At 41.3% G+C, this 13,787-nt stretch overlaps 1 protein-coding gene across 1 annotated transcript in view; it reads left to right on the top strand.

Annotated features, from left to right (window-relative positions):
- Positions 1-13,787, top strand: part of LOC306849172 (uncharacterized protein) — a 419,330-nt gene that overhangs the window by 177,342 nt on the left and 228,201 nt on the right. The gene's annotated exons all lie outside the window — the stretch shown is intronic.

The following is a 13,787-nucleotide window of genomic DNA, read 5'->3' as shown; positions in this document are numbered from 1 at the left end:
GACTCTTCCAGACAGCTCAATACCACACAAACCAGCAGTAATGCTGTTTGCACTCTCTGGCCGCTCTGAGGTCAGACATGCACTGGAGGTTGAACATGAGGACTTCATGCCAATTTGCAGGCCGCATGTGAAAGATCGAGACAGATGAACAATAAAAGATGGACAGAAACAAAGGTCTGAAAGTAGCTTCAGCGCTATCACACTTTATAAAGAGTGTGTGGAAAGAGTCAAACTGGAGACAGGAAGTACGTCAGGGCCAATAGAGGAAGTAAAGAGGGGTTAGGGTGTCGAGCCCACAAATCAGCCGGAAGCCGCAGTGGAATTATGACCAAAATACTCTCCGTGTGTTACTTGGGGACAGACAGAAGGGGCACGGGTTCACGCCGAGCCTTTTTTTTTTTTTTTATTATTATTATTGTGGTTTTACATATGCACACATTCACAATAAAAGGAAAATAAACATTTTGTAAATTCACCTCTCTGGGTTTCTCAGACAAGCATGTTTCTCGCCTGAGTATCGTTTAGTTTATATTGGGCAAAGCATTTTCATAGAGCGCTATTTCTGAGCAGGCTTATGTAATAATTATAGACACGCAAAACAAAGGCAGATGATTCCGCAAAAACTAGTTGAAATTGATCTCAGACATATATTTACAATAGCACAGCAATTGCAGTCCTATAACATGCATCCTACATACCGTACAGTAATAAATGGATCAGTACGTGTTTATCTAAATTTTGTATATTAATTCATATCACAACAGTGGCACATAATAATTATAATAATTGCAATAATAATTATACAAATGTACTGAAACGTGTGTGTGTGTGTGTGTGTTTCAATAATAATAATACAAAATAATAAAATATATTCTAAAATATTTATGTTCCAAAAGGAAAAGTATAAAAGGAAAAGTGATAATAAAGTAGTAGTAGTAGTAATAATAATAATGAAGTTTATTTAACGTTGAGTGAAATATAGTATTCCTTTATTTATTGTGGCATGTACCGAATTATTATTATTATTGTTGTTGTTGTTATTATTATTAACAGCTGTATATTTATTATTATTAATACTACTGGTATACTTCATTATTACAAGAATAATAGTAAATATAATAATTATAAATAAATATGATATACTCAATATTAATAAATGTACTATTGTTTTCTTCTGTTACAGAATCATATGATTGTTATTGATTTTCCTGCAATTATTTATGAATTTTATTTTAGAATTTATTCATAATGTAATCCCTCTTCATTTGTAACAGAATTTATATGTAAAAGTAATAGTTCATTAATAAGGTACTGAGCCATATGTTACTGTATGCAACGTTCAAATCACACAAACCCTTAATTGTTGTGTTGTGCATCATAATACATGGTTGCAATGCATTGCAGAGCTGTATTGTGTGAAGTCTGTAACCGATTCAAAATGTCTATAGCATGCAATCCCTCTCCGCTTCACTCCGGGGTGTGTGAGGCTGGGTCACAAAACCTCCTCTCTGGAAAAAAACTATCAGCTTGACTTGAACATTTCTGTCTCAGAGGACAGTTTGATATCAATACACCAGATGTCTGGAAAAAAGGGCCGGGATTTAGGGAAGGTACTTTGATGTGGATATGATCAATGTAAGTTAGTGGTTTAATTGAGCAGGCAATAGTGTCTCATCTAACACACATACACACACGCTCTGGCACACTCTCACATGCATTCATACTTTCACAGACGGGCAGATCATTTCTCTCACATACCCTGACCTCGAACGCCACACACACACACACACACACACACACACACGGAGGGCTTCTGCAGGTCTCTGTGCCTCGGCTGGTTAAGCCAGTCTTTGGTGAGTCTCACCATGTCCCCTGCATGAACTCAGCAGAGCATTGATCAGTTTGTCCTGTTTGCATTTGTTTATTTTCTCAGACTTTAGTGGTCACACACACCAAAACCAAGCTTCTCAAGGATCGGCAGAACAGAAAGGTCAGAGATGCTGCACTAGCCAAATAAGTAAATATGTTCAGATTAATTAATACTTTTAAAGGTCAACAGGTAGTGAAAGTAGATCAGCCATGAGATATGTCTTATCACATAGGTTAAAAGTCAGATTGTGAAGGTTAAAGGTTCTGAGGGTGATTTTATCTTTTCTATTTAATTAACTGAATACTACACATATAGTTTCCCTACTATATATATATGTCTTAACAGTATATTACTGTATTTATCATATATAGATTATTAAATATATATTTGATTACATTTTAGAGCAACTTTTCTGGGACGCATAGCAAACTGTCGAGCATGTAATATATCGAAACTCAAAGGTATTAAATACTAATAAAGATCAGGAGAAAAAAGATTAAATGTGCATTTTTAGACTAATCTGAACTGCAGACATTACTAAAATAAATATGATCAAAGAAGGCTGTGGAAATAAATGTGCATTGTTAATCCTTTTGATCTATTATTTAAAAAAAATCACAAAAATCTAAGCTTTCATTGGAGAATAATAATTTAAAATGGGGGGAAATATCATTATGAAATAAAAGTTTTTCTCTAATACACATTGGCCACAATTAACGGTACCCTTTTATTCAATACTTTTTGAAACCTCCATTTGCCAAAATAGGAGTTTTCTCCTATAATGCCTGATGAGGTTAGAGAACACCTGACAAGAGATCAGAGACCATTCCTTCATCCAGAATCACTCCAGACCCTTTAGATTCACAGCTCCATGTTGGTGTTGTCAGAGAGTCACCGCAGTCTCCACCAACGACACTCACCAGATCCCAATCCCCTGATTTCTGATCACCGCCACCTGTCAGCACTAATCAGCAGCACTATATCCCTGCACTCCTCCCGTTCACTCACTGTCTGGTCTCAAACTTTCCATGTTGACTAACCTGACCCACTTACCTTTTGTCTTCTTACCAGTTGCTCCAGTGTTCCTATCCCTGTTCTACACTGCTCCAGTTCTCCACCGTCTCCACCCTCCACTGTTACCTCCGGATCCCCTGGAAAAGGAAAAAGGACATTCACACTCCGATAAGCCCCTAGAGACATTACCATTCCCCGCTTGCTCACCTGGTCATCCTGCTCATCTCATTCCCCTCTGCTACTACTCAATAAACCTGTTGTTTGTATTGCACTTATCTCTGTGTCTATCTGCTGACAGGTGCTTCTCTTTAGTTCACCTCACTCATTTTCTAGAGGGTTCAGGTCAGAGGACTGGAATGGCCAGCAGAAGCTTGGTTTTGTGCTCAGTGACCCATTTTTGTGTTGTTTTTAAGGTTTGTGTTTGGATTATTGTCCGGTTGGAAGATCCACACACGGCCCATTATAAGATTTCTAAAAGAGTCAGTCACTTGTTGATTTTTTTTTTCTGCTGGTATTTGATAGAATCCATGATGCCATGTGTCTAAACAAGATGTGCAGGACCTCCATCAGAAATATAGGCCCACAACATCAAAAACACAGCAGTATATTTCATTGTACACATGGGGTACTTTTTATCCCTGTGCTCACCAAACCCATCTTGAGTGTTTGCTGCTAAAATGCTCCTTTGTTAGTTACATCTGATCATGGAAGCCAGTGCCATTTGAAGTTCCAGTTGTGTCTGATAACTGAATATGCTGGAGATTGTTTTTTGGTGAAAGCATTTTCTTTTTTTTTCTTGAAACCCTCCCAAACAACGTGGTGATTTAGGTGCTGTCTGATCTTTTTTTTTAGGTTTTATGACCCCGAAACTCAATCTTTTTCCGCAATTCTCCAGCTGTGGTCCTTGGAGAGTCTTTAGGCACTCAAACTCTCCTCCTCACCGTGCATTAGGACGATATAGACACACGTCCTCTTCCAGGCAGATTCATAACATTTTCTGTTAATTGGAAATTATTAATTATTGCCCTGATGGTGGAAATGGGAATTTTCACTGCTCTAGCTCTTTTCTTAAAGCTACTTTCTAATTTGTGAAGCTCTATCTTTTTCTGCACATCATAAATATATTCTTTGGTTTTTCTCATTGTGATGGGTGATTAATTTGGAATTTGGCCTTTGTTTTGTTTTCCCTCCCTTTTATATTTCTGATGGGAATATATGAATTATATTTCTATGAATGGGAATATATTTCAGATATATTTTACTCTAGGGCTACCAGTAATTGTGTCCAACATGTATTTGAGAAAAAATATTTCATAATGATATTTCCCCCCATATACAGTATCTCACAGAACTGAGTAAAAATATTTTTGTAAATATTTTATCTTTTCATGTGACAACACTGAAGAAATGACACTTTGCTACAATATAAAGTAGTGAGTGTACAGCTTGTATAACAGTGTAAATTTGCTGTCCTCTCAAAATAACAACACACAGCCATTAATGTCTAAACCACTGGCCACAAAAGTGAGTACACCCCTAAGTGAAAATGCCCAAATTGGGCCCAAAGTGTCAATATTTTGTGTGGCCACCATTATTTTCCAGCACTGCCTTAACCCTCTTGGGCATGGAGTTCACCAGAGCTTCACAGATTGCCACTGGAGTCCTCTTCCACTCCTCCATGATGACATCACGGAGCTGGTGGATTTTAGAGACCTTGCGCTCCTCCGCCTTCTATTTGAGGATGCCCCACAGATGCTCAATAGGGTTTAGGTCTGGAGACATGCTTGGCCAGTCCATCACCTTTACTCTCAGCTTCTTTAGCAAGGCAGTGGTCGTCTTGGAGGTGTGTTTTGTGGTTGTTATCATGTTGGAATACTGCCCTGCGGCCCAGTCTCTGCTTCAGTATGTCACAGTACATGTTGGCATTCATGTTTCCCTCAACGAACTGTAGCTTCCCAGTGCCGGCAGCACTCATGCAGCCCCAGACCATGACACTCTCACCACCATGCTTGACTGTAGGCAAGACACACTTGTCTTTATACTCCTCACCTGGTTGCCGCCACACACGCTTGGCACCATCTGAACCAAATAAGTTTATCTTGGTCTCATCAGACCACAGGACATGTTTCCAGTAATCCATGTCCTTAGTCTGCTTGTCTTCAGCAAACTGTTTGCGGGCTTTCTTGTGCATCATCTTTAGAAGAAGCTTGCAGACCAATTTGATGCAGTGTGCGGCGTATTGTCTGAGCACTGACAGGTTGACCCCCCACCCCTTCAACCTCATCAACCGCAGCACTCATACGTCTATTTCCCAACACAACCTCTGGATATGACTCTGAGCATGTGCACTCAACTTCTTTGGTCGACCATGGCGAGACCTGTTCTGAGTGGAACCTGTCCTGTTAAACCGCTGTATGGTCTTGGCCACCGTGCTGCAGCTCAGTTTCAGGGTCTTGGCAATCTTCTTATAGCCTACGCCATCTTTATGTAGAGCAACAATTCTTTATTTCAGATCCTCAGAGAGCTCTTTGCCATGAGGTGCCATGTTGAACTTCCAGTGACCAGTATGAGACAGTGAGAGCGATAACACCAAATTTAACACACCTGCTCCCCATTCACACCTGAGACCTTGTAACACTAATGAGTCACATGACACCAGGGAGAGAAAATGGCTAATTGGGCCCAATTTGGACATCACTTTTGTGGCCAGCGGTTTAGACATTAATGGCTGTGTGTTGAGTTATTTTGAGGGGACAGCAAATTTACACTGTTATACAAGCTGTACACTCACTACTTTACATTGTAGCAAAGTGTAATTTCTTCAGTGTTGTCACATGAAAAGATATAATAAAAGATTCACAAAAATGTGAGGGGTGTATTCAGTTCTGTGAGATACTGTATACATATATATTTACACACACACACACACACACAAGTGACCCTGGACCACAAAACTAGTCATCAGTGTCATTTTATATTTTATTTTAAGTAAGTGTAAAATAAGTGTCATAAGTGTAACATAAGTGATTTATGAGTGAAAAACTTTTTTCACATTTATCCTGAATTCCATTGATGTATGGTTTGTTAGGATAGAACAATATTTGACCGAGATACAACTATTTGAAAATCTGGAATCTGAGGGTGCAATCAAAATATGGTGAAAATCACCTTTAAAGTTGTCCAAATGAAGTTCTTAGCAATGCATATTACTAATCAGAAAATAAGTTTTGATATATTTATGATAGGAAATTTTGTAAATATCTTCATGGAACATGAAGATAATATCCTAATTAGGATTTAATTAATAATTAGGCTAATTAGGCTAATTAGGCTTTCTTAATATCCTAATGACTTTTGGCATAAAGGAAAAATCGATCATTTTGGCTATTGCTACAAATCTACTTGTGCTACATATGATGATTGGTTTTGTGGTCCAGGGTCACATATATATATAGAGAGAGAGAGAGAGAGAGAGAGAGAGAGATGTGTGTGTGTTGCTGTCTTTCAAGTGAGTTTTTATTTATTCATAATTAACAATTAATAACATTGATGACTTTTCTATCCCATTTGTTATAGTTTTAACTTTTGTTTTTTTACACACACTTTTACCATTTACCATCATGTCCCATAAGCACTGTAAAGTACAGAATGTATTGTACTATCTGACAGTCCCTAAATAAGTGTTCCATTATTTATATGAACAATCTTCCCGTCAGCCCGTAGGAATAAGCCTCAGCTCTGGGATATAATAGCAACGAGGAACAGTACTGGAAATGCCCCTCGCACAGCCTGGAAAGACACACAACTAATTTGATTATACACCCGTTGTGGCCTTGTATTTTTCCGCCGCATATTGAAATTAGCAAGATCAAGATCTAGGATAAGCGAGCGCTTCCCCGGAATCCCTACATGCAAAATGCATGAGGGGAGTCCTTTTCAGCCCGCAACCGTTCCATAGTCAAACTCCAGTCAATCATTCATTGTACAGCGTGCACTCATTCATAATAGTAGCGGAAATAAAAACACAAGCGGAGCTCGACAGGTGTTGGGCAGTTTTTCCAGTCTGGACTCCATGAAAAGGCTTCCCTTAGGAAAGTGTCCTGACAGACAGTGCTTTTCCTATGCAAAGGGAATCCCCTTGTCTCTTTTGCATCCCTGAAAGAACAGTTGGGATCAGGCACCGAGGAGATAAGTGTCAATGGCAGAATGATTTTCCACTAAAACAGCTACGTAAGGATGAATATTTAGAAATGTTAGAATTTATTTATAGGGTATTTATTTTTTGTCACCTAACTTGAAGGTCTTTGGAGATTCAGTTTTGCATTCCAGGAGGACTGCTGTGAGAATTTATGAAAAATGTCTGTTTTGCTGTAAGTACAACATGATTTATATTGGGTTACACTTTATTTTAAGGTGTCCTTGTTCCAGTGTAATTATACATTTAAGTACTGAGTAATATTAATATTTAACTACATGTACTTACTATATGGTTAGGGTTACTTGCATGTAATTATGCATTTATTGTCATTATAATAGTAAGTACATGTAACAAGGACACCTTAAAATAAAGTGTTACCTTGCATTGCTTATTAAGATATTGTAGATATTATAGAGCTATATGGATAGCAGCAATCAGTTCTATAATGAAATACTTTGAAACTCTTGTTGATTTTTCTGTCTTTTCTGCACAAGCTATGTTTATTGATTTAGTGTGGATGTACAGTACTTAAAATTGTCACAACTCTGCCCGGGAGCACGGAAACACGGAGACCAGGAGACGAGGAATTCACAAACACGAGAATCTTTAATCCAACTAGGAGCATGGGAGGCACAGGAAACACATCACGGACAGGGAAGACAATTCAACGACCGACAAACATTCATAGAAGGACTGGGGCTTTTAAACATAGGATAATCAGGGAACTAAGGAGACACACCTGGGATCAATTAACACAATTAACATGGGGAAACTGGGTCACACGGGGAGCAAAACACACACAAAACAGTCCACAATCCTGACATATCGCCCCCCTCCCGGAAGGTGCGTCCTCGCACCGTTGAAACATCCAAAGGGGAGGGGCGGGTGGGAACTAGGGAGGCGGCTCAGGAGGAGGACGGACATCCAGGAGGGGGCCGGCCGACAGAGACCAAGGAGGCAACGAAGGAGGGAGGAGCCAGGGAAGAGACAGGAGGGACCCGGAGCAGGAGGCGCTCAGCTGGACCCAGGCCACAGCCGTGAAAATGGCCCAAGGTGGAGCCGACGGAGGGAGGAGCCATGGAGGAGGGATGGCCGCCGACTCCAGGGGGCCGACCAACGGCGGCGGAGCAGGTGGTGGAGGAGCCCGAGGCGGAGACGGAGAGCCAACGAGCCAGGGGGATGCCGAGGATCCGGGGGGACAGGGTGGAGCCGAGGGCTCTGGTGACCGAGGTGGAGGCGGAGACCCGGAGATCCGCGGCGGAGCCGGAGCGACTGAGGACCAAGGTGGAGCTGGAGGGAGGAAGGAGCCCAACGGAGCCGGTGGGACGGAGCGACGAGGCGCAGCCAGAGGAGAGGAGTCCAGAGGCGATGGCGGGTCGACGCCCGACCAAGGCGGAGCCGGAGGGACGAGGGAGCCCGGTGGAGCTGGTGGATCGAGGGGTGACGGTGGAGGCGAGGGAGCTAGGAGCCGAGGTGGAGCCACTGGGTCTACGGGCCGAGGCGGAGTCCGGGCCTCGGAGGCTGGAGGCGGAGGTAAGGGATACTCCAGCCCCGGCGACGCTGGAGGATGGCAGACCCACGGGGCTCGCACCGTACAGATAGAGGGCTGAGGGCGAGCGGGGGGGCTGCCAGACGACAGCGGTGGAGGAGGCAGGAGCGGGTGGGAGGGTGGGGATCTTCGAGGAGCAGGCACTGGAGGGCATTTGCGAGGAGCCGGCACTGGAGGGCGCTCGGGCGGCGCAGACTCTCGGGGGCGCTCTTGCAGCACGGAGCTGGACGGAACCAGCGGGGACGCAGGAGAGCTGGACGGGACCAGCGGAGATGCAGGAGGGCACTTGCGAGGAGCAGGCACTGGAGGGCACTTGCGAGTAGCCGGCACTGGAAAGTCGGACGCCCCCTCTCTGTCCAGCAGTCCCAGATTTGTCCTCAGCTCACCCTCAGCCGCGGTGCAGGGGGCGGAGCTCCACTCCGCGCTCACACCGTCCACGGCTTGCTCCCTCGTGATGGGCACTGACGCCGGCTCTCGCACCTGGTCTGACGGGTTGGGCTCTACTTCCGGGGCGATCATCCGCTCAGTCGCTCGGCTTCGCGCTGGCTCGCAGATCGCAGCGGGAAATGGCTCTCCGTCATCGGTGGGCTCGGGCTGGTGCTCCGCACCGTGGGGAGATGGTGGGCTGGGCTCTGGGTCTGGAGTGGTTCTGGCGAGATCATCCTCTGAGGAGACTGTGAGAGGCGATCCGTTTCTCACCAGAATCCACTCCACAAAAGCGGCGAAATCCTCTCGAGGACCATCTTCGGACGACAGCGCTCTGCACGCGGTGTTCAGGCTTCCATGATAGAAAGAGCAGAGCACGTCGTCCGGGTAGCTGGTGGCGTTAGCTAACATCAGGAACAGTCTTGTATGGTCCTCGAGAGATCGGTCCCCCTGCTCCAGCAGGAGGAGGAGGAATTCGGGCCAGACATAGGGATCCATGGGTCACAACGGAAAGAAAAACACTGGGTAAAACGGAAAACAAAACGGAAGGTAAACGTAGAGGTATCTGTATTAGGTCGGTCGTTCTGTCACAACTCTGCCCGGGAGCACGGAAACACGGAGACCAGGAGACGAGGAATTCACAAACACGAGAATCTTTAATCCAACTAGGAGCATGGGAGGCACAGGAAACACATCACGGACAGGGAAGACAATTCAACGACCGACAAACATTCATAGAAGGACTGGGGCTTTTAAACATAGGATAATCAGGGAACTAAGGAGACACACCTGGGATCAATTAACACAATTAACATGGGGAAACTGGGTCACACGGGGAGCAAAACACACACAAAACAGTCCACAATCCTGACAAAAATAAAATAGTTCTGTTTTTCAGATCAAATCTCTGTTTTCATGATGAAACCAGCAGACACTGTGATTTAATAATTAAATAAAAAATAAAATGATCTTTGGGAATTATTGTTTAAAAAGATCCGCTTGTGAATTTAGGCATGGAAAAGTCATGTAAATTAATAAAATAATAATAAAAAAAATTAACTATGCAAAGTTGTAAAATATTTAAGCGAGTTGAAATTGTGAGCAATTTTTTTTTTTATTGTTCTCCTTAATTGTTGTCTAGTATTAAACAAAGGAGGGCCTTGGGGTCAAAATGGTTGAGAAGCACTCAGTTAAGGTTATGTTTCCAAATATCAGCCATATAAAAATCATTGTTTGTTTTGCACATTTCTGTTTGGTGCTGTTGAATGAACACTGACAGTCTCATCATCAGTATACACAAGTGCCGGCACACGTCATGGGTTCAGTCAGTGGAAATAGAGTGTTTACTTCCTCTATTTTGGTCTATAAAAAGTAATATTCAAATTACTACATCTCCATTCTATTTTTCAGTACTTGCTGCTGCTATGCTAATAAAGTTGGTGTATATTTCCTCATTTGATATGAATGACAGGGTTCTCATCAAGTAAACTTACATAAACAGATGCTTTGTCTCTGAATAGAGAGACCTAATTTTAGCACGTCTTTCAAGAGTACTGATTCACAGCCATTTAATGTGACAACACCAGATATCAAGTCTACTTTAGAGACGGCCTGTTGCATTGTCAACATTCTTGGCTCCCCGCGCAATGACACATTCCCATCCTGATTGGATCAGATCATATATTCACGTCTGGGATATAAAGTGGGAGTGGGGGGAGATCCCCTTCAGATTCCCCCAGTGACAGATTCACAGCGTCATTTTAGCAGCTCACCTACACACATGTTGCATCTTGCCCACTGAGTAGAGATTAGCCTTTGGAGTCCCCCTCGAGTGTGTGTCAGTCTGTGTGTTTATTTATTGTGGCCCCCAGAACTCACAGCATGATTCAGACCCCCTCCCACACACTCCATTTTTACTTCATTAGGCCATATCTGTCAGCTAATACTACTACACTGTTTATGTATCAATTGCCAAGGCGGATAATTCCAGAGTTCAGAATGGAGTGTTTTTGATTTGGCAGCCGTGCGGTTGTTGGGGATTACTGGGGACGCCATGAGGTTAATTGAGGGAGTTGTTCGTTGGATAGATGGATGCAGTCAATGAATTGTCTTTATATGGATATATGCATATGGCCTGAAAAGTATTTCGACACTTAAAGGGACAGTTCACCCAAAAATTAAAATTCTCATGTTCACTGTAAAAAAAAGTTGAGCCAACTTAAAAATGTTAAGGCAACCAGCTTCAGCAGATTGTTCAGTTTTCTCAACTTGTTGTTTTAAGTTTATACAACAAAAAGTTGAGAATCTCCTACAAAAATAAGTTGAGAGAAAATTTTAAAGTTGGTTCAACTTTCTTTTCTTTTTTTTACAGTGTTGTGAGTTTCTTTCTTCTGCTGAACAGAAAAGAGATATTTTGAAAATGTGGGTAACCAAACAGTTGACGGTACCCATTGGCTTCTATAGTATGTAAAAAATTACTATGGAAGACCATGCAACATGTAAAAATGGCATTTTTATACACTTTTCGAGTTTGTAAGTTTATTTATTTTATTTATTATTATTTTTTGTAAGGTTTTCATAAATAGTCCAAAATACATATTAGATAATAGATTATGTGGCGATGTAACTAAAGTTTGTGCTGTGTGTCGTGTCTGTTTATAACAGCAATGTTGGCCTCTGGTTTGGAGTGGGGGGGGGGGGGGGGGGGGGGGTATGAAGTTATTATTTTGAACACATTTTTGGTACATAATTTATTAGGCTCGAGGCCAACGTACACATGTCAACCGGGTCTCGGGTACAAATTGTTACCTCATCACTCTGTCTATTGCATCAGCATCTTCTGAGCATTTCAGTGCATGCATGGCAGGCTGGATTTCGACTCCCGGTGGGTAATAGGAGCGCTGTGCCTGTGATTGGCTTGGATGAGGAGTGAGGAATTTTAGTTGGACACGTGGGAAATCTCATGGGCCACCCTGGCCTCCTAATTGGATTACATACAGACAAGTATGTCATCGTTTTCTATTTTAATATAGAATATAATGTATAATATATATTATGTATAATAATACATAGCGAGGTGTATTGTTGTTGTTTTTTATTGTTTTTTATATTATTATTATTATTATTGTTGTTGTTGTTGTTGTTAATATGCATTGTAACCATGCCATGTATAGTACACTTTAAATTAAACAAGCATCTAAAATATTATTTATTTTATTTATTTTGCATTGTAACCATGCCATGTATAGTACACTTTAAATTAAACAAGCATCTAAAATAATATTTGTTTATTTTTGTATATTTATGTATTGTTTATTTTTTATGTTAAAAAAATATTTCTCCATTTTGCTTTGTATGTATTGTCTCGTTTCAGGGGTCGTATATTTTTAGCATGCTTGTGTGAAACACTGGCTGGCAGGGTCTGTGTTTCCCCTTCACTGTTATTCTCCCTAAACAGTCAACCAGTTGCAACAAGGGACAGTTTTTTTATTTCTTCTAAAAGGCTCAGATAAGATATTTCTCCCTGGTTTCTAAATTGGTGAAACATGACCCATGACGTTTTGCCCTCTGCGGTTCCTTTAATGGCTGCGGGTTCCGATCGCTTTTCCACTTTGCAGCGCTCTTAACCGGAACCTCCGAGCCAAATACAGACAGCGAGGGGCGTGGCCGGATCATGGCCTTATTTGGAGTTTCCACTTCAGTGGCGAACTTGGCGCTCGAGGCCAAAGCCAAGCCTGCAGTATTTACACGCGATTAACTCTCTGGCAGTGACAGTCTCTGTATAACACAGGCACAGTTACTGGTGCTTCTCCTGGTCTTGATCATCTGTTGCAGTCAAAAGCACTTAGCTGACGTTTACAAATGATTAATTTGGGCTTTAATTTTTATTGAACTCGCAACGCATTTGAACAGTCTATGTTTGCACTGATGATACTCCATTCTCATGATAATCTATTCTGACAGAGTCTGACAGCCCACACTGACCATATAGAGAATATAGTAAAAAAACAGATGACCCTTGTACAATTTTAATTATCATTTGAAATCATTTTACAATACAGAACGCAAGGTGTGTTATTTTGAGCTAGGAGTTTCTATATAGACCTATAGACAGACAGACAGAACTATTGATGTCTTATTTATTGACACACAAGGTAAAGGACGAAAAAAGAAAAGGCAATTACACATTTAAATAGCAGTGTTATCAATCCATTCTGAACAGCAAAACGTGGATATGTCGGTGTAACAATGTTTTCAGTCATAATAAATAATATATTACAATTAATTATATATATATATATATATATATAACATTTTAGTTGAATTAAAGTAGTCAATTTAGACCCTTACAGGATAATTTCATAAAAGGCCCTTCTTACGATCTTTACACAGCTGAGTAGGAAAGTGACTGTGGGTTTAGTATTAAATACGGCTTTTATTTGTTATTTTTTTCAGACTTATTTTTTCGATTGAAACTAGGGAGTACGTATTTTATCTTTTATAATTGATTATTTCTGTTTTCATAATTGTATATTTGTCTATAATTGTGATTTTAAATTTCTAAATATTTGTAATGTTATTAGCTACTGCATTTGCAAATGCATTTATTCCGCTTCTGCACTAAACAGTGTGTAAATGCACTTTTCATGCTATATATATATATATATACAGCTTCAGGTGCAGTGCAGGTAAAAGTTTCCCGGTTTAAACAGCCATGCGCTCTCACAGAT

This window comes from Barbus barbus (assembly GCF_936440315.1).
Source record: "Barbus barbus genome assembly, chromosome: 29".
Lineage (NCBI taxonomy): Eukaryota > Metazoa > Chordata > Actinopteri > Cypriniformes > Cyprinidae > Barbus > Barbus barbus.
The sequence above is the reverse complement of the archived record's forward strand: the minus strand, read 5'-3'. Positions and strand labels throughout refer to the sequence as shown.